General features: G+C 43.1%; 1 long non-coding RNA gene across 2 annotated transcripts in view; it reads left to right on the top strand.

The window, feature by feature from the left end:
- The window catches only part of LOC148109233 (uncharacterized), a 338,759-nt gene that overhangs the window by 284,768 nt on the left and 32,862 nt on the right, over window positions 1–21,129 (top strand). The window lies entirely within an intron of this gene.

Here is a 21,129-nt window from a genome sequence, read left to right on the forward strand (position 1 = left end):
TCATTCCCCTTTCTGATTACGCTCCCTTTCTTTATCCCTTTCTTTTCCTACTGATCTTCATAGTTCTTATGCTCCATAAATGAGAAACGATATGGTAATTTTCTTTCTCTGCTTGACTTATTTCACTTAGCATTATCTCCTGGAGTGCCGTCCATGTTGCAGCAAATGTTGAGCAATCGTTCCTTTTTTTTTTTTTTTGCTGTGGGCGGAGATTTTTTTTTCTTATATTATGTTAGTCACCATCCCTGGTTTCTGATGTAAAGTTCGATGCTTCATTAGTTGCGTATAACACCCAGTGCACCATGCCACACTTGCCCTCCTCACTACCCATCACCATTCCTTCCCATTCCCCCAGCCCCCCTCTCCTCTGAAGCCCTCAGTTTGTTTCTCAGAGTCCATAGTCTCTCATGCTTCATTCCCCCTTCAGATTACCCCCCCTTTCTTTATCCCTTTCTTCCCCTACTGATCTTCCTAGTTCTTATGTTCCATAGATGAGAGAAATCATATGATAATTGTCTTTCTCTGCTTGACTTATTTCACCTAGCATTATCTCGTCCAGTGCCATCCATGTTGCAGCAAATGTTGAGAACTCGTTCTTTCTGATAGCTGAGTAATATTCCATTGTATATATGGACCACATCTTCTTAATCCAGTCATCTATTGAAAGGCATCTTGGTTCCTTCCACAATTTAGCCATTGTGGACATTGCTTCTATGAACATTGGGGTGCATATGGCCCTTCTCTTCACTACTTCTGTATCTTTGGGGTAAATACCCAGTAGTGCAATGGCTGGGACATAGGGTAACTCAATTTTTAACTTTTTAAGGGACCTCCACACTGTTTTCCAGAGTGGCTGTACCAACTTGCATTCCCACCAACAATGTAGGAGGGATTTCCTTTCTCCACATCCTTTCCAGCAATTGTTGTTTCTTGCCTTGTCAATTTTTGCCAATCTAACTGGCGTAAGGTGGTATCTTAGTGTTTTTTTGATTTGAATTTCCCTGATGGCTAATGATTTTGAACATTTTTTCGTGTGTCTGTTAGCCATTTGTATGTCATCATTGGAAAAGTGTCTGTTCATATCTTCTGCCCATTTTATGATTTGTTTATTTTTTTTTCACTTATTGAGTTTGAGAAGTTCTTTGTAGATCTTGGATACCAGTCTTTTATCTGTAGTGTCATTTGCAAATATCTTCTCCCGTTCTGTGGGCTGCCTCTTAGTTTTTTTGACAGTTTCCTTGGCTGTGCAGAAGATTTTTATCTTGATGAAGTCCCACAACTTCATTTTATCTTTTGTATGTCTTGCCTTTGGAGATGTGTCATGAAAAAGGTTTTGTGGCCAATGTCGTAGAGGTTGCTGCCTATGCTCTCCTCTAAGATTTTAATGGATTCCTGTCTCACATCGAGGTCTTTGACCATTTAGAGTTTATCTTTGTGTATGGTGTGAGAGAGTGGTCAAGTTTCATTCTTTTGCTTGTAGCTGTCCAATTTTCCCAGCACCATTTATTGAAGACTGTCTTTTTTCCACTGGATGTTTTTTCCTGCTTTATCAAAGATTAGCTGCCCAAAGAGCCGAGGGTCCATTTCTGGGTTCTCTATTCTGTTCCATTGGTCTATGTGTCTGTTTATGTGCCAGTAGTATGCTGTCTTTGTGATCACAGCTTTGCAGTACAGCTTGAAATCTGGCATTGTGATGTCCCCAGCTTTTTTTTCCTTTTCAACAATTCTTTGGCAATTCAGGGCCTTTTCTGTGTCCACACAAATTTAAGGGGTATTTGTTCCAGTTCTTTGAAAAATTTCCTTGGTGTTTTGATTGGGATAGCATTGAATGTGTAGATTGCTCTGGGTAGCATGGACATTTTAACTATGTTATTTCTTCCGGTCCGAGAGCATGGAATGTTTTTCCATCTTTTTGTGTCTTCTTCAATGTCTTTCAAGAGTGATTTGTAGTTTCCAGAATATAGATCCTTTACATCTCTGGTTAAGTTAATTCCAAGATAATGTATGATTTTTGGTGCTATTGTAAATGGAATGGATTCCCTAATTTCTCTTTCTTCAGTCTCATTGTTCTGTATAGAAATGCAACTGATTTCTGAGCATTGATTTTGTATCCCGCCACATTACTGAGTTGCTCTATAACTTCTAATAGTTTTAGAGTGGATTCTTTTAGGTTTTCCATATAGAGTATCATGTCAACTGCGAAGAGAGACAGTTTGACTTCTTCTTTGCCAATTTGAATACCTTTTATCCCTTTTTGTTGTCTGATTGTTGTTGCAAGGACTTCTAGTACTAAGTTGAGTAATCATGGCGAGAGTGGGCATCCTTGTCGTGTTCCTGATCTTTTTTTTTTCTTTTTTTTATATTATGTTAGTCACCATACAGTACATCCCCGGTTTCTGATGTAAGGCTCAATGATTCATTAGTTTTGTATAACACCCAGTGCACCATGCAATACGTGCCCTCCTTACTACCCATCACCAGCCTATCCCATTCCCCCACCACCCTCCCCTCTGAGGCCCTCAGTTTGTTTCTCATAGTCCATAGTCTCTCATGTTTCATTCCCCCTTCTGATTACCCCCCCTTTCTTTATCCCTTTCTTCCCCTACTGATCATTCTAGTTCTTATGTTCCATAGATGAGAGAAATCATATGATAGTTGTCTTTCTCTGCTTGACTTATTTCACTTAGCATTATCTCCTCCAGTGCCGTCCATGTGGTAGCAAATGTTGAGAACTCATTCTTTCTGATAGCTGAGTAATATTCCATTGTATATATGGACCACAACTTCTTAATCCAGTCATCTGTTGAAGGGCATCTCGGCTCCATCCACGATTTAGCTATTGTGGACATTGCTGCTATGAACATTGGGGTGCATATGGCCCTTCTCTTCACTACGTCTGTATCTTTGGGGTAAACACCCAGTAGTACAATTGCTGGATCATAGGGGAGCTCAATTTTTAACTTTTTAAGGGACCTCCACACGGTCTTCCAGAGTGGCTGTACCAACTTGCGTTCCCACCAACAATGTAGGAGGGATCCCCTTTCTCCACATCCTCTCCAACAATTGTTGTTTCTTGCCTTGTCTATTTTTGCCATTCTAACTGGCGTAAGGTGGTATCTCAGTGTGGTTTTGATTTGGATTTCCTTGATGGCTAATGATTTTGAACATTTTTTCATGTGTCTGTTAGCCATTTGTATGTCTTCATTGGAAAAGTGTCTGTTCATATCTTCTGCCCATTTTTTGATTTGTTTATTTGTTTCTAATGAATTGAGTTTGAGAAGTTCTTTGTAGATCTTGGATACCAGTCCTTTATCTGTAGTGTCATTTGCAAATATCTTCTCCCATTCCGTGGGCTGCCTCTTAGTTTTTCTGACTGTTTCCTTGGCTGTGCAGAAAGTTTTAATCTTGATGAAGTCCCATAAATTCATTTTATCTTTTGTTTCTCTTGCCTTTGGGGATGTGTCATGAAAAAGCTTGCTTTGACCGATGTCGTAGAGGTTGCTGCCTATGTTCTCCTCTAGGGTTTTGATGGATTCCTGTCTCACATCAAGGTCTTTCATCCATTTGGATTTTATTTTTGTGTATGGTGTGAGATAGTGGTCAAGTTTCAATCTTTTGCATGTAGCTGTCCAATTTTCCCAGCACCATTTATTGAAGAGACTGTCATTTTCCCACCGGATGTTTTTTCCTGCTTTATCAAATATTAGTTGCCCAAAGCGCCGAGGGTCCATTTCTGGGCTCTCTGTTCTGTTCCATTGGTCTATGTGTCTGTTTTTGTGCCAGTCCCATGCTGTCTTTGTGATCACAGCTTTGTAGTACAGCTCGAAATCTGGCATTGTGATGCCCCCAGCTTTGTTTTTCCTTTTCAACAGTTCCTTGGAGATTCGGGGCCTTTTCTGGTTCCATACAAATTTAAGGACTATTTGTTCCAGTTCTTTGAAAAATGTCCTCGGTATTTTGATCGGGATAGCATTGAAAGTGTAGATTGCTCTGGGTAGCATGGACATTTTAACTATGTTAATTCTTCCGATCCATGAGCATGGAATATCTTTCCATCTTTTTATGTCTTCCTCAATGTCTTTCAAGAGTGATTTATAGTTTCTAGAATATAGGTCCTTTACGTCTCTGGTTAAGTTAATTCCAAAGTAATGTATGGTTTTTGGTGCTATTGTAAATGGGATGGATTCCCTAATTTCTCTTTCTTCGGTCTCGTTATTCGTGTATAGAAATGCAACTGATTTCTGAGCATTGATTTTGTATCCCGCCACGTTACTGAATTGCTCTATAACTTCTAATAGTTTGGGAGTGGCTTCTTTTGGGTTTTCCATATAGAGTATCATGTCATCTGCGAAGAGAGACATTTTGACTTCTTCTTTGCAGATTTGAATACCTTTGATCCCTTTTTGTCGTCTGATTGCTGTTGCAAGGACTTCTAGTACTATGTTGAATAATAGTGGCGAGAGTGGGCATCCTTGTCGAGTTCCTGATCTTAAGGGAAAGGCTTCCAGCTTTTCCCCATTGAGAATAATATTTGCAGTTGGCTTTTCATAGATGGCTTTTATGAGATTGAGAAATGTACCTTCTATTCCTACACTCTGAAGGGTTTTAATCAGGAAAGGATGCTGTATTTTGTCAAATGCTTTTTCGGCATTGATTGAGAGGATCATATGGTTCCTGAGTGTTTTCTTGTTGATATTATGTATCATGCTGATTGATTTGCGAATATTGAACCGCGCTTGCATCCCAGGTATGAATCCCACTTGATCGTGATGGATAATCCTTTTAATGTACTGTTTTATTCTATTAGCAAGTATCTTGTTGAGGATTTTGGCGTCCATATTCATTAGGGAGATCGGTCTGTAATTCTCTTTTTTGAGGGGGTCTTTGCCTGGTTTGGGGATCAAGGTAATATTGGCCTCATAGAATGAGTTTGGTAGCTTTCCTTCTGTTTCTATTTTTTGAAATAGCTTTAGGAGAATAGGTATTATTTCTTCTTTGAATGCTTGGTAGAATTCCCCAGGAAAACCGTCCGAGCCTGGAGTTTTGTTATTTGGAAGGTTGTTTATCACTGACTCAATTTCTTCATAATTAATTGGCCTGTTTAAGAAATCAATTTCTTCCGGTTTCAATCTTGGTAGTTTATAGGTTTCCAGGAAGGATTCCATCTCTTCCAGATTGCTTAGTTTATTGGCATATAGCTGTTGATAAAAATTTCTAATAATCCTTCCAATTTCAATGGTGTTCGTCGTGACCTCTCCCTTTTCATTCATAATTTTAATAATCTGGGTCCTTTCTCTTTTCTTTTGGATAAGTCTTGCCAGTGGTCTGTCAATTTTATTGATTCTCTCAAAGAACCAGCTTCTAGTCCTGTTGATCTGCTCTACTGTACTTCTGGTTTCTGCTTGATTGATTTCAGCTCTAATTTTGGTCAACTGCTTCCTCGTGTGTGGATTAGGCCTGTCCCTGTGTTGCTGTTCCAGCTTCTTGAGGTGAGAATATAAAAACTGCATTTTAGATTTTTCTATTCTTTTGAGTGAGGCTTGGATGGCTATGTATTTTCCCCTTAGGACTGCCTTTGCAGTATCCCATAGGTTTTGGACCATTGTGTTTTCATTCTCATTGGTCTCCATAAATTGTTTAATTTGATTTTTTTTTTTTATTTTTATTAATAATGATTTTTTATTATATTATGTTAGTCACCATATAGTACATCCCCGGTTTTCGATGTAAGGCTCGATGATTCATTAGTTGTGTATAACACCCAGTGCACCATGCAATATGTGCCCTCCTTACTACCCATCACCGGTCTATCCCATTCCCCCACCCCCCTCCCCTCTGTAGCCCTCAGTTTGTTTCTCATAGTCCATAGTCTCTCATGTTTCATTCCCCCTTCTGATTACCCCCCCTTTCTTTATCCCTTTCTTCCCCTACTGATCATTCTAGTTCTTATGTTCCATAGATGAGAGAAATCATATGATAGTTGTCTTTCTCTGCTTGACTTATTTCACTAAGCATTATCTCCTCCAGTGCCGTCCATGTTGTAGCAAATGTTGAGAACTCATTCTTTCTGATTGCTGAGTAATATTCCATTGTATATATGGACCACAACTTCTTAATCCAGTCATCTGTTGCAGGGCATCTCGGCTCCTTCCACGATTTAGCTATTGTGGACATTGCTGCTATGAACATTGGGGTGCATATGGCCCTTCTCTTCACTACGTCTGTATCTTTGGGGTAAACACCCAGTAGTGCAATGGCTGGATCATAGGGTAGCTCAATTTTTAACTTTTTAAGGGACCTCCACACGGTTTTCCAGAGTGGCTGTACCAACTTGCATTCCCACCAACAATGTAGGAGGGATCCCCTTTCTCCACATCCTCTCCAACAATTGTTGTTTCTTACCTTGTCTATTTTTGCCATTCTAACTGGCGTAAGGTGGTATCTCAGTGTGGTTTTGATTTGAATTTCCTTGATGGCTAATGATTTTGAACATTTTTTCATGTGTCTGTTAGCCATTTGTATGTCTTCATTGGAAAAGTGTCTGTTCATATCTTCTGCCCATTTTTTGATTTGTTTATTTGTTTCTCGTGTATTGAGTTTGAGAAGTTCTTTGTAGATCTTGGATACCAGTCCTTTATCTGTAGTGTCATTTGCAAATATATTCTCCCATTCCGTGGGCTGCCTCTTAGTTTTTCTGACTGTTTCCTTGGATGTGCAGAAGCTTTTAATCTTGATGAAGTCCCATAAATTCATTTTATCTTTTGTTTCTCTTGCCTTTGGGGATGTGTCATGAAAAAGGTTGCTTTGACCGATGTCGTAGAGGTTGCTGCCTATGTTCTCCTCTAGAATTTTGATGGATTCCTGTCTCACATCGAGGTCTTTCATCCATTTGGAGTTTATTTTTGTGTATGGTGTGAGATAGTGGTCAAGTTTCATTCTTTTGCATGTAGCTGTCCAATTTTCCCAGCACCATTTATTGAAGAGACTGTCTTTTTCCCACCGGATGTTTTTTCCTGCTTTATCAAATATTAGTTGCCCAAAGAGCTGAGGGTCCATTTCTGGGCTCTCTATTCTGTTCCATTGGTCTATGTGTCTGTTTTTGTGCCAGTACCATGCTGTCTTTGTGATCACAGCTTTGTAGTACAGCTCGAAATCCGGCATTGTGATGCCCCCAGCTTTGTTTTTCCTTTTCAACAGTTCCTTGGAGATTCGGGGTCTTTTCTGGTTCCATACAAATTTAAGGACTATTTGTTCCAGTTCTTTGAAAAACGTTCTCGGTATTTTGATCGGGATAGCATTGAAAGTGTAGATTGCTCTGGGTAGCATGGACATTTTAACTATGTTAATTCTTCCGATCCATGAGCATGGAATATCTTTCCATCTTTTTATGTCTTCCTCAATGTCTTTTAAGAGTGATTTATAGTTTCTAGAATAAAGGTCCTTTACGTCTCTGGTTAAGTTAATTCCAAGGTAACGTATGGTTTTTGGTGCTATTGTAAATGGGATGGATTCCCTGATTTCTCTTTCTTCGTTCTCGTTATTCGTGTACAGAAATGCAACTGATTTCTGAGCATTGATTTTGTATCCCGCCACGTTACTGAATTGCTCTATAACTTCTAATAGTTTGGGAGTGGCTTCTTTTGGGTTTTCCATATAGAGTATCATGTCGTCTGCGAAGAGAGACATTTTGACTTCTTCTTTGCCGATTTGAATACCTTTGATCCCTTTTTGTTGTCTGATTGCTGTTGCAAGGACTTCTAGTACTATGTTGAATAATAGTGGTGAGAGTGGGCATCCTTGTCGTGTTCCTGATCTTAGGGGAAAGGCTTCCAGCTTTTCCCCATTGAGAATAATATTTGCAGTAGGCTTTTCATAGATGGCTTTTATGAGATTGAGAAATGTACCTTCTATTCCTACACTCTGAAGGGTTTTAATCAGGAAAGGATGCTGTATTTTGTCAAATGCTTTTTCAGCATCGATTGAGAGGATCATATGGTTCTTGAGTCTTTTCTTGTTGATATGATGTATCACGCTGATTGATTTGCGAATATTGAACCACGCTTGCATCCCAGGTATGAATCCCACTTGATCGTGGTGGATAATCCTTTTAATGAACTGTTGGATTCTATTAGCAAGTATCTTGTTGAGGATTTTGGCATCCATATTCATTAGGGAAATCGGTCTGTAATTCTCCTTTTTGAGGGGGTCTTTGCCTGGTTTGGGGATCAAGGTAATATTGGCCTCATAGAATGAGTTTGGTAGCTTTCCTTCTGTTTCTATTTTTTGAAATAGCTTTAGGAGAATAGGTATTATTTCTTCTTTGAATGTTTGGTAGAATTCCCCAGGAAAACCGTCCGGGCCTGGAGTTTTGTTATTTGGAAGGTTGTTTATCACTGACTCAATTTCTTCATAATTAATTGGCCTGTTTAAGAAATCAATTTCTTCCTTTTTCAATCTTGGTAGTTTATAGGTTTCCAGGAAAGATTCCATCTCTTCCAGATTGCTTAGTTTATTGGCATATAGCTGTTGATAAAAATTTCTAATAATCCTTCCAATTTCAATGGTGTTCGTCGTGACCTCTCCTTTTTCATTTATAATTTTAATAATCTGGGTCCTTTCTCTTTTCTTTTGGATAAGTCTTGCCAGTGGTCTGTCAATTTTATTGATTCTCTCCAAGAACCAGCTTCTAGTCCTGTTGATCTGCTCTACTGTACTTCTGGTTTCTGCTTGATTGATTTCAGCTTTAATTTTGGTCAACTGCTTCCTTGTGCGTGGATTAGGCCTGTCCCTGTGTTGCTGTTCCAGCTTCTTGAGGTGAGAATATAAAAACTGCATTTTAGATTTTTCTATTCTTTTGAGTGAGGCTTGGATGGCTATGTATTTCCCCCTTAGGACTGCCTTTGCAGTATCCCATAGGTTTTGGACTGTTGTATTTTCATTCTCATTGGTCTCCATAAATTGTTTAATTTGATTTTTGATTTCCTGGTTTATCGAGTCATTCCTGAGCAGGATGGTTCTTAGTCTCCAAGTGTTTGAGTTTCTTCCAAATTTTTCCTTGTGGTTGAGTTCCAATTTCAGAGCGTTGTGGTCTGAGAATATGCAGGGGATAATTTCAATCTTTTGGTATCGGCTGAGACCTGTTTTGTGTCCCAGAACATGGTCTATTCTTGAAAATGTTCCATGGGCATTAGAATAGAATGAGTATTCTTTGGTTCTGGGGTGTAGTGTTCTATATATATCTAAGAGGTCCAACTCGTCGAGTATGGCATTCAAAGCCTTTGATTCTTTGCTTAGTTTTTGCCAGGGTGTTCTGTCTATTTCTGAGAGTGGAGTGTTGAGGTCCCCTACTATTAATGTATTTTTATCTATATGTCTCTTTATTCTGGTTAAGAGTTGGCTTGTGTATCTTGCTGCTCCCCTGTTGGGGGCATATATATTTATAATTGTCATATCCACTTGTTGAATACTTCCTTTAAGAATAATATAGTGCCCTTCTGCATCTCTAACTATAGTCTGTAGTTTAAAATCCAATTTATCTGATATGAGAATTGCTACCCCAGCTTTCTTTTGAGGTCCATTTGCGTGAAAGATGGTACTCCATCCCCTTACTCTCAGTCTGAATGCATCTTTGGGTTCGAAATGAGTCTCTTGTAGACAGCAAATGGATGGGTCATTTCTTTTTATCCAATCTGCAACCCTGTGGCGTTTGAAACCAGAATTTAAACCATGAATGTTAAGGCTGAGTACTGAGAGATATGCTTTTAATTCTGCCATGTTGTCAGTAAAGTCTTTGTTTGTATTGGCTGTGACTTTCTGTTTTGTATCACTCTTGGGGCCTTTTTACTTTTATAGAACCCCCCGTAATATCTCCTGTAGGGCTGGTTTCGTGGTTACGAAATTGGCTAGTGACTGTCGATTCTGAAATGTCTTTATTTCTCCATCAATTCTGAATGACAGCCTTGCTGGATAAAGGATCCTTGGCTGCATGTTTTTCTCTGAAAGAGCTTTAAAAATGCTCCCCCAACCCTTTCTCTCATTCCAGGTCTGTGTAGACAGGTCTGACATAATTCTGATGCCTTTGCCTTGGTACGTGAGAAATTTCTTTGCCCTGGCCGCTTTCAATACTGTTTCCTTGGATCTCATATTTGCGAATTGTACTATGACGTGACGTGGTGTAGGTCTGTCATGGTTGAGCTTGGGAGGGGTCCTCTCTGCCTCTTGGACACGAATGTTTGTTTCCCTTGCTAGATTAGGGAAGTTTTCAGCTACAATTTGTTCAAATATCTCTTCTAGACCTCTGTTTTTCTCCACCCCCTCGGGGATGCCGATGATTCTAACATTGGATCGTTTCGTTGAGTCAGTAATCTCCCGTAGCCAACATTCGTGGGCGTGGATTTTTTTAAGACCATCTTCTATTTTTATTTTTTCCTCTATTAACCCATCCTCCAATTCACTAACCCTTTCCTCCGCTTCCGTGACCCTGGCCGTCAGAGCCTCTAGTTTTGCCTGCATTTGGCTCATAGAATTTTTAATTTCTGTCAAATTCGCTCTCATTTCCGCCCTTAGGGATTGTATATTCTCAGTAGTATTTTCCTGAATACTTTTTTCAAGTCTACTCATTATCTTGACCATTGTTACTCTGAATTCCATTTCTGATAATTTGGTTACATCCATATCCGTTACTTCTGTGGCAGAGGCCACTGACTCACTGTCTTTTCTTTGCTGGGGGGGGCTTCTCTTTCTTGTCATTTTAATGAGGGGAGGTTGCGGGGTTTCCAGAGCCCAAAATTATTGACTGGGTCCCAGGCCGTGCCCCTTGTTTTATAGGGATCTTAGAGATGTGGGCTTCTTCTTTAAAGATTTTATTTATTTACTTATCTGAGAGAGGGAGACAGACAGTCAGCAAGAACGAAACAGAAGCAGGGGAGTGAGAGAGGAAGAAGCAGGCTCCCAGCGGAGGAGCCCGATGAGGGACTCCTTTCCGGAACGCTGGGATCACGCCCTAAGCGGAAGACAGGCGCTCAATGACTGCGCCACCCAGGCGCCCGGGTTGTGGGCTTCTTGATTTTTCAGCCTGCCTTCTGTGTTCTGGGGGAGGGGCCTGCCGCGCCGATACTCAGGCAACCCTGTTTGGTTAGAGTCTCCGTGTCCCCTGCGAGGGAGGATGGGGATGGGCACTCTCTGAGCCGGTATTTCCAGGCTTTTGTTCTCCGGCGGCTTTCCCTGGCGGCCGGCTATGCCTCTTCTGAGGGTCAGAGCAGCAGAGGCTGCATTGTCGCAGAACAGAGGGATTGCGGCCCGTTCTCCACTGATGTTCTGGCCACTTTAACTCTGTTACTGTTGGTGCTGCTCAACCCTGCAGCGTCCGGGATGTGCGCACTAACTCGGCGACCCTGCCCTCACTTCCAGGGCCAGCACGTCTCTGTCCTTTGTGTTTCTAATGCCGCCAGCCACCGGCTGCGTCTCTGTCCTTTGTGTTTCTAATGCCGCCAGCCACCGGCCGCCCCGCACGCTCCCGGGTCTCCCGGTCTCAGTCTATGCCCGGTGAGCACACCTCGATTCCGGAGTTTCGTGAGAAGCCTGGTGGCGCGCGCACCCGGTTCAGGGTCTCAGCCTGCTGTTTCGCGGGTGCCGACCGCGAGTCCGCCCGCTCCCCCGTGCAGGTGGCCCGCCAGCCGCCAGCCGCCCCGCGCGCACTCCGGGAGTTCCCGGTCTCAGTCTGGATCCCGTGAGCACACCGGGATTCCGGTGTTCCGGGAGATGCCTGGTGGCGCGCGTTCACGGCTCACCGGTCTCAGTCCGCTCTCTCGCGGGTGCCCTCCGTGAGTCCGCCCGCTCCCCCGTGCAGGTGGCTGCCGCTTCCCGGCGCCCAAACGCGGCGGCTCCCTCCCCCTTCCGTTTATCTTCCGATATCCGTGCACGGTTTACAGCTCCCCTCTTGGTACCTCAATACTCAGCGCTGGAGATGTTCATTTGTAGAGATCCAGATGCATCATCCTGCGTCTCAGGCTGATTCCGTGGTTATATAGGCTGGTCTGGTACCTATCCAGCTCGACTCAGGGGACCGGCTGAAAAAGGGGTCCCCTACTCCTCCGCCATCTTAACTCCCCCGTTTAATTTGATTTTTGATTTCCTGGTTTATCGAGTCATTCCTGAGCAGGATGGTTCTTAGTCTCCAAGTGTTTGAATTTCTTCCAAATTTTTCCTTGTGGTTGAGTTCCAATTTCAGAGCGTTGTGGTCTGAGAATATGCAGGGGATAATTTCCATCTTTTGGTATCGGCTGAGACCTGTTTTGTGTCCCAGAACATGGTCTATTCTTGAGAATGTTCCATGGGCATTAGAATAGAATGAGTATTCTTTGGTTCTGGGGTGTAGTGTTCTATATATTATTTGAGGTCCAACTCGTCGAGTATGGCATTCAAAGCCTTTGATTCTTTGCTTAGTTTTTGCCAGGGTGTTCTGTCTATTTCTGAGAGTGGAGTGTTGAGGTCCCCTACTATTAATGTATTTTTATTTATATGTCTCTTTATTCTGGTTAAGAGTTGGCTTGTGTATCTTGCTGTTCCCCTGTTGGGGGCATATATATTTATAATTGTCATATCCACTTGTTGAATATTTCCTTTAAGAATAATATAGTGCCCTTCTGTGTCTCTAACTATAGTCTGTAGTTTAAAATCCAATTTATCTGATATGAGAATTGCTACCCCAGCTTTCTTTTGAGGCCCATTTGCGTGAAAGATGGTACTCCATCCCCTTACTCTCAGTCTGAATGCATCTTTGGGTTCGAAATGAGTCTCTTGTAGACAGCAAATGGATGGGTCATTTCTTTTTATCCAATCTGCAACCCTGTGGCGTTATGGGATGGTTCAAACCATTTACATTAAGACTGATTACTGAGAGATATGATTTTAATGATGCCATATTGCCAGTAATGTGTTTGTTGTATTGGCTGTGACTTTCTGTTCTGTATCACTCTTGGGGCCTTTTTACTTTTATAGAACCCCCCATAATATCTCCTGTAGGGCTGGTTTCATGGTTACGAAATTGGTTAGTGACTGGCGATTCTGAAATGTCTTTATTTCTCCATCAATTCTGAATGACAGCCTTGCTGGATAAAGGATCCTTGGCTGCATGTTTTTCTCTGAAAGAGCTTTAAATATGCTCCCCCAGCCCTTTCTCTCATTCCAGGTCTGTGTAGACAGGTCTGACATAATTCTGATGCCTTTGCCTTGGTACGTGAGAAATTTCTTTGCCCTGGCCGCTTTCAATACTGTATCCTTAGATCTAATATTTGCAATTTGCACTATGACGTGACGTGGCGTAGGTTTGTCATGGTTGAGCTTGGGAGGGGTCCTCTCTGCCTCTTGGACACGAATGTTTGTTTCCCTTGCTAGTGTAGGGAAGTTTTCAGCTACAATTTGTTCAAATATGTCTTCTAGTCCTCTGTTTTTCTCCACCCCCTCAGGGATGCCGATGATTCTAACATTGGATCGTTTCATTGAGTCAGTAATCTCCCGTAACCTACATTTGTGGGTGTGGATTTTTTTAAGACCATCTTCTATTTTCATTTTTTCCTCTATTAACCCATCCTCCAATTCACTAACCTGTTCCTCTGCTTCTGTGACCCTGGCTGTTAGAGCCTCTAGTTTTGCCTGTATTTGGCTCATAGAATTTTTAATTTCTGTCAAATTCGCTCTCATTTCTGTCCTTAGGGATTCTATATTCTCAGTAAACTTTTCGTTAATAGTTTTTTCAATTCTACTCATCATTTTGACCATCATTACTCTGAATTCCATTTCTGATACTTTGGTTACATCCATATCCGTTACTTCTGTGGCAGAGGCCACAGACTCACTGTCTTTTCTTTGCTGGGGGGGGCTTCTCCTTCTTGTCATTCTGATGAGGAGAGGCTGCGGGGTTGTCCAGAGCCCAAATTATTGACTGGGTCCCAGGCCGTGCCCCTTGTTTTATAGGGATCTTAGAGATGTGGGCTTCTTCTTTAAAGATTTTATTTATTTATTTATGTGGCAGCCAACCAGTGAGAGAGGGAACAGAAGCAGGGGAGTGGGAGAGGAAGAAGCAGGCTCCCAGCGGAGGAGCCCGATGAGGGACTCCTTTCCGGAACGCTGGGATCACGCCCTAAGCTGAAGACAGGCGCTTAATGACTGCGCCACCCAGGCGCCCGGGTTGTGGGCTTCTTGATTTTTCAGCCTGCCTTCTGGGGGAGGGGCCTGCCGCGCCGATACTCAGGCAACCCTGTTTGGGTAGAGTCTCCGCGTCCCCTGCGAGGGGGGATGGGGATGGGCACTCCCTGAGCCGGTATTTCCAGGCTTTTGTTCTCTGGCGGATTTCCCTGGCGGTCTGCTGTGCCTCTTCTGAGAGTCAGAGCAGCAGCGGCCGAATTTCAGCCTCTGTCACAGAACAGAGGGATTGCGGCCCGTTCTCTACTAATGTTCTGGCCACTTTAACTCTGTTACTGTTGGTGCTGCTCAACCCTGCAGCGTCCCGGGATGTGCGCCCCACACCCGGTGTCCCAGCCCTCACTTCCAGGGCCGGCTCGTCTCTGTCCTTTGTGTTTCTAATGCCGCCAGCCGCCAGCCGCCCCCCGCGTGCGCTCCGGAAGCTCCCGGTCTCAGTCTGGATCCAGTGAGCGCACCGGGATTCCGGTGTTCCGCGAGATGCCTGGTGGCGCACGCACCCGGCTCAGGGTCTCAGTCTGCCGTTTTGCGGGTGCCGTCCTCAAACCCCGCCCGCTCTCCCGTGCAAGTGGCCTCCGCTTCCCGGCGCCCGAACGCGGCGCCTCCCTCCCCCTTCCATTTATCTTCCGATATCTGTGCACGGTTTCATGGCTCCCCTCTTCGTACCTCAATACTCAGCACTGGAGATGTTCATTTGTAGAGATCCAGATGCATCTTCCTGCGTCTCAGGCTGGTTCCGTGGTTGTTTAGGCTGGTCTGGTACCTATCCAGCTCGACTCAGAGGACCGGCTGAAAAAAGTGTCTCCTACTCCTCTGCCATCTTAACCGGAAGTCCTGTCGTGTTCCTGATCTTAAGGGAAAGGCTTCCAGCTTTTCCTCATTGAAAATGATATTTGCTGTAGGCTTTTCATAGATGGTTTTTATGAGATTGAGGAATGTATCCTCTATCCCTACACTCTGAAGGCTTTTAATCAGGAAAGGATGCTGTATTTTGTCAAATGATTTTTCTGCATCTATTGAAAGAATCATATGATTTTTGGCTTTTTTCTTGCTGATAAAATTTATGATACTGATAGTTTTGCGAGTGTAAAACCACGCTTGCTTCCCTGGGATGAATCCCACTTGGTCATGATGGATAATCCTTTTTTTTTTTTTTAAGATTTTATTTATTTATTTGACAGAGATAGAGACAGCCAGCGAGAGGGAGCACAAGCAGGGGGAGTGGGAGAGGAAGAAACAGGCTCATAGTGGAGGAGCCTGATGTGGGGCTCGATCCCAGAATGCCGGGATCACGCCCTGAGTCGAAGGCAGACGCTTAACCACTGTGCCACCCAGGCGCCCCATGATGGATAATCCTTTTAATGTACTGTTGGATTCTATTAGCCAGGATCTTGTTGAGAATTTTGGCATCCATATTGATTAGACAAATCTGTCTGTAATTCTCCTTTTTGATGGGGTCTTTGCCTCGTTGGGGATCAAGGTAATATTGGCCTCATAGAATGAGTTTGGTAGTTTTCCTTCTGGTCTATTTTTTGAAATAGCTTTAGGAGAATAGGTATGATTTCTTCTTTGAATGTTTGGTAGAATTCCCCAGGAAAACCGTCTGGTCCTGGAGTTTTGTTTTTTGGAAGGTTTTTTATCCCTGTTTCAATCTCCTCATAATTAATTGGCTTGTTTAAAAAATCAATTTCTTCTTGCTTCAGTCTTGGTAGTTTATAGGTTTCCAGGAAGTCCTCCATTTCAGCCAGATTGCTTAATTTATTGGCATAAATCTGTTGATAAACGTTCCTTTTTTTAAAAGATTTTATTTATTTATGTGACAGAGAGATAGCCAGCGAGAGAGGGAACACAGCAGGGGAGTGGGAGAGGAAGAAGTAGGCGCCCAGCGGAGGATCCCGATGTGGGACTCGATCCCGGAATGCCGGGATCACGCCCTGAGCTGAAGGCTGACGCTTAATGACTGCGCTACCCAGGCGCCCCTCTTGATAAAAGTTTCTAATAATCCTTCCAATTTCATTGGTGTTGGTTGTGACCTCTCCCTTTTCATTCATAATTTTATTAATTTGGGTACTTTCTCTATTCTTTTAGATAAGTCTGGCCAGTGGTCTGTCAATTTTATTTATTCTTTCAAACAACCAGCTTCTAGTTCTGTTGATCTGCTCTACTGTACTCCTGGTTTCTAATTCATTGATTTCTGCTCTCATCTTGATCAACTGCTTTCTTGTGCGTGGATGAGGCCTGTCCTTCTATTGCTGTTCCAGCTCATTGAGGTGAGAAAATAAATACTGCATTTTAGATTTTTCTATTCTTTTGAGTGAGGCTTGGATGGCTATATATTTTCCCCTTAGGACTGCCTTTGGAGTATCCCATAGGTTTTGGACCATTGTGTTTTCATTCTCATTGGTCTCCATAAATTGTTTAAATTGATTTTTAATTTTCCTGGTTTACCCAATCATTCTTGAGCAGGATGGTTCTTAGTTTCCAAGTGTTTGAGTTTCTTCAAAATTTTTCCTTGTGATTGAGTTCCAGTGTCAAAGCACTGTGATCTGAGAATATGCAGGGAATTATTTCAGTCTTTTGGTATCAGTTGAGACCTGTTTTGTGACCCAGAACATGGTCTACTCTGGAGAATGTTCCATGTGCATTAGAATAGAATGAATATTCTTTTGTTCTGGGGTGTAGTGTTCTATAAATATCTATGAGGTCCATCTGGTATAGTATGGCATTCAAAGCTCTTGTTTCTTTGTTGATTTTCTGCTTAGGTTATCTGTCTGTTGCTGAGAGTGGGGTGTTGAGGCCCCCCACTATTAATGTGTTTTTATCTACATGTGTCTTTACTCTAGTTAAGTGTTGGTTTGTGTATCTAGCTGCTCCCCTGTTTGGGGCATAGATATTTCTAACTGTCATATCCACTTGTTGGATACATCCTTTAATAATAATATACTGCCCTTCTTTATCTCTAACTACAGTCTTTAGTTTAATATCCAATCTGTCTGATATGAGAATTGCTACCCCAGCTTTCTTTTGAGGTCCATTGACATGAAGGATGGTTTTCCCTCCTTTTACTTTCAGTCTGGATGTATCTTTAGGTTCAAAATGAATCTCTTGTAGACAGCAAATGGATGGGTCATGTCTTTTTATCCAATCTGCCACCCTGTGTCATTTATGGAAGCATTTAGGCCATTCACATTGAGAGTGATTATTGAGAGATATGATTTTAATGATGTCATGTCGCCTGTAAATTCTTTGTTTCTGTAGATTGTGACTTTCTGTTCTGTATCCCTTTTGGGGCTTTTTTACTTTTATAGAACCCCCCTTAATATCTCCTGTAGGGCTGGTTTCGTGGTTATGAAATTGGTCAGTGACTGGCGATTCTGGGAGGTCCTTATCTCTCCACCAATTCTGAATGACAGCCTTGCTGGATAAAGGATCCTTGGCTGCATGTTTTTCTCTGAAAGAGCTTTAAAAATGCCCCCTCCCAACCCTTTCTCTCATTCCAGGTCTGTGTTGACAGGTCTGATGTGATCCTGATACTTTGGCTTGGTACATGAGAAATTTCTTTGCCCCGGCCGCTTTCAGTACTGTATCCATGGGTCTAATATTTGCGAATTGCACTATGACGTGACATCACTATGACGTGACGTGATGTAGTTTTGTCATGGTTGAGCTTGGGAGGGGTCCTCTCTGCCTCTTGGACATGAATGCTTGTTTCCTTTGGTAGATTAGGGAAGTTTTCAGCTACAGTTTGTTCAAATATCTCTTCTAGACCTCTCTTTTTCTCCACCCCCTCCATCCTCCACAGGGGATGCTGATGATTCTGATATTGGAACGTTTCATGAGTCAGTAATCTACCGTAACCTACATTCTTGAGATTGGATTTTTTTGAGCAAGTTTCTGTTTTAGCTTTCTCTTCTACCATCCCATCCTCCAATTCGCTGATTCGTTCTTCTGCCTCATTCACCCTGGCCGTCAGAGCCTCTAGTTTTGACTGCATTTGGCTCATAGAATTTTTAATTTCTGCCAGATTTGCTCTCATTTCCGCCCTTAGAGATTCTATATTCTCGTTAATATTTTTGTTAATTTTTTTTCAAGTCTACACATCATCTTGACCAGTGTTACTCTGAACTCCATTTCTGATAATTTGCTTATATCCAAATCCATCAGTTCTGTGGCAGAGGCCACAGACTCGTTATCTTTCTTTGCTGGGGGGGATTTCTCCTTCTCATCATTCTGATGAGGAGAGGTTGCGGGGTTGCCCAGAGCCCAAATTATTGACCAGGAACCAGAGAGTGTGCACTTGTTTTATAGGGACCTTAGGGATGTGGGCTTCTTGATTTTTCAGCCTGCCTTCTGGGGGAGTGGCCTGCCATGCTGTTACTCAGGCAACGCTGTTTGGGTAAAGTCTCCCTGTCCCCTGCGAGGGGGGATGGGGACGAGCACAATGTGAGCCAGTATTTCCAGGCTTTTGTTCTCTGGCTGCTTTCCCTGGTGGTTTGCTGTGCCTCTTCTGAGAGTCAGAGCAGCAGTGGCCAAATCCCAGCCTCTGTCTCAGAACAGAGAGATCGCAGTCCGCTCTCCACTGAGCTCTTCTGGCCACTTTAACTCTGTTTTTGTTGGTGTTGCTAAACCCTGCAGCATCCGGGATGTGCGCCCCACAGCCAGCATCCCAGCCCTCACTTCCAGGGTCGGCACATCTCTGTCCTTTGTGTTTCTAACACCGCCAGCTGCCTGGCTGTGACCTTTTCTTGTTCTTTCTTTTTGGATCAGTTCTGCCATCTTGGCATATCATGTAGGTCTCTGTCTTCTGTGTGTTAGGGATGCATGCTATGTTTGGTGCTCCTGAGAGTAATGGCTTTATGAAGAAGAGACCTTATACTGCCCAGGGCCTGTTGCTTCAGGAATTGTTTCTGGTATATGCTTTCTGCACTCTGCTGTTGTGTTTTTGCTGCTCTTTCCTGCAGGTCAGTCCTCTGCAGAATTTCTCTTTGCCTGCACTGGGGAGTATTTGAACCTTGTCCACTGTGTGGTGAGTTTTAAATAGTTGTGTTTTGATCTGCTTGTTAAAAAAAGCTGGATCCTATTTCCCCTAGAGCTGAAGCTTTGCAGATGTCTATGGTCAGTAGAGTTGGTGCATCTGTGTGTGGGGGTGTGTGGGGGGTGTGCCGCTGTTCTGAGGAAGGGACCTGCTGCCCTGATTCTCTGGAAGTCTTGCCCTAGTGGAACTGTACCTGCAGGGCACAGTGGCACAATGTTTGGTGTAAGTGGCTCCAGCCTCCTCAGGAGCACTGTATTTCTCACTGCAGTGGGTCAGTGGCATCAGCCCACTCTCTTGTCCCTGGATTGGGGCATTTGCAGCTGCCACTATTCAGGAAGGCCCTCACAGAAGAGCACACAATCTCCCCTCTTGTGTGCCTGGCTTCTGTCAGAACCCTGCCTTCACCCTGTCTGTGTCCAGGTTGTCTGTGCACCTAAAAGTGCAGTGCTCCTATGTTTTATCTCAAGCATGCTGGCTGGGCTTCAAAACTCCAAATCTTAGGGACCTGGTGGGACACAGACCCATGCTGATCCTCTGGGGTAGTGTCTCACTGTGCTGGGGCTAGTACTGGTTTTTTCATGAAGGCAGTTGCAGGAATGTGTAGGAGCTTGGAGTTTAGAGTAACGTGCAATGAAAAGCCAATGTCCAGGCTGGCTCTCCTCAGGAGGTGTCTCTGCTCCTATGCTAATGAGCAGAGCTCACTGGCTCTTTTGTACCCAGAGAGGCCATGCCATCTCTCCCAAATGCTCTCCAAGAAGGGGAACTGTCTCTCCTGGTGTGACCCAGGGGATCCTCAGACCATGCTTCCTGCTCCTGGCCTCTACCTTCCTTCTCCACAGGAATGCCTCTGCACCCACCAAGCTCCACCCTGGTGATGGTGTGGACTTCTAAAACATCAGACTTTGAGCTCCATTGCTTATAAAAACTTGCAATAATCAGCCCCTTTCGTTTTCTCTGACAGTGATTTTGGGGAAGTGTTTTTCTTGTGCAATGCCCTGTGCCCTGTTCTCTCTTTCTCTGTCCTTTCCACCTGATCAGGGCCCCCTCTCCTCTGCAGCTTCCATGACTCTTTTTTCCCCTAAATCATCTCTCTGCACCGCTTGTCTTCCATGATGTGGCCTCTTCTCTCCCACTAGTTGTGCAGTTTATTCTCTCAATCTTCACATAGATTTCTTAGGTGTTCATAATGAGTTGATATTTATCTAATTGCGTCAAGATCAAGGCAAGCATAGGGTCCTCCTACTTCTCCACCACCATAACTCCTCCCCTGCCTATAGGTTGTTAATCACCCTAACACATCTTTGTTTTCTCATTGGAGATTGCCCTTACTTCCTATAAACCAAAATGAAATGGAAAATATGCTTTATGCAGGATCTAGTTATTTTGTTGTGGAAGGCCCTTCAGAGTATCTAGTCTGCCACACTGCCAGAAGCAGAAGTCCCCTTATAGTTTTTACACAATTTTCATAGGCTCCACTTGAAACTTGTGGACCCAGTTCACTGAAATTAGGTGGATAAATCTATATGGTGACTAACATAATATAATAAAAAATATTATTATAATAAAAAAATAAAAACTGCTTCTGAGATAATTATTACAATAAACCAGAGTTAAGAATTTCTACCCCGTAACTTGTTCATGTCGAGTGGGTGAGACATAATGAGAGGTCAGGGCTGACACAGAGGAGGTGCCAGGGCTCTGGTTCCTGGCTCAGTTCCTGGGAGCACATGCTTTTCCCTTCTCACCCACACAGTCTCCAGTGGCCTTCCTCCATTTATTAGTAACCTGAAGTTGGCCTTCCTATGTGAACTTACATGTGAACAGAGACTTAACACTCTAAAATTAGAGCCTACCTACCTACCTAAATCCTGCTTGTTTTTTAAGGGCATTGCAAA

This window comes from Ursus americanus, chromosome 12, assembly GCF_024610735.1.
Source record: "Ursus americanus isolate L20-20 chromosome 12, mUrsAme1.1.p, whole genome shotgun sequence".
NCBI classification, from domain to species: Eukaryota; Metazoa; Chordata; class Mammalia; order Carnivora; family Ursidae; genus Ursus; species Ursus americanus.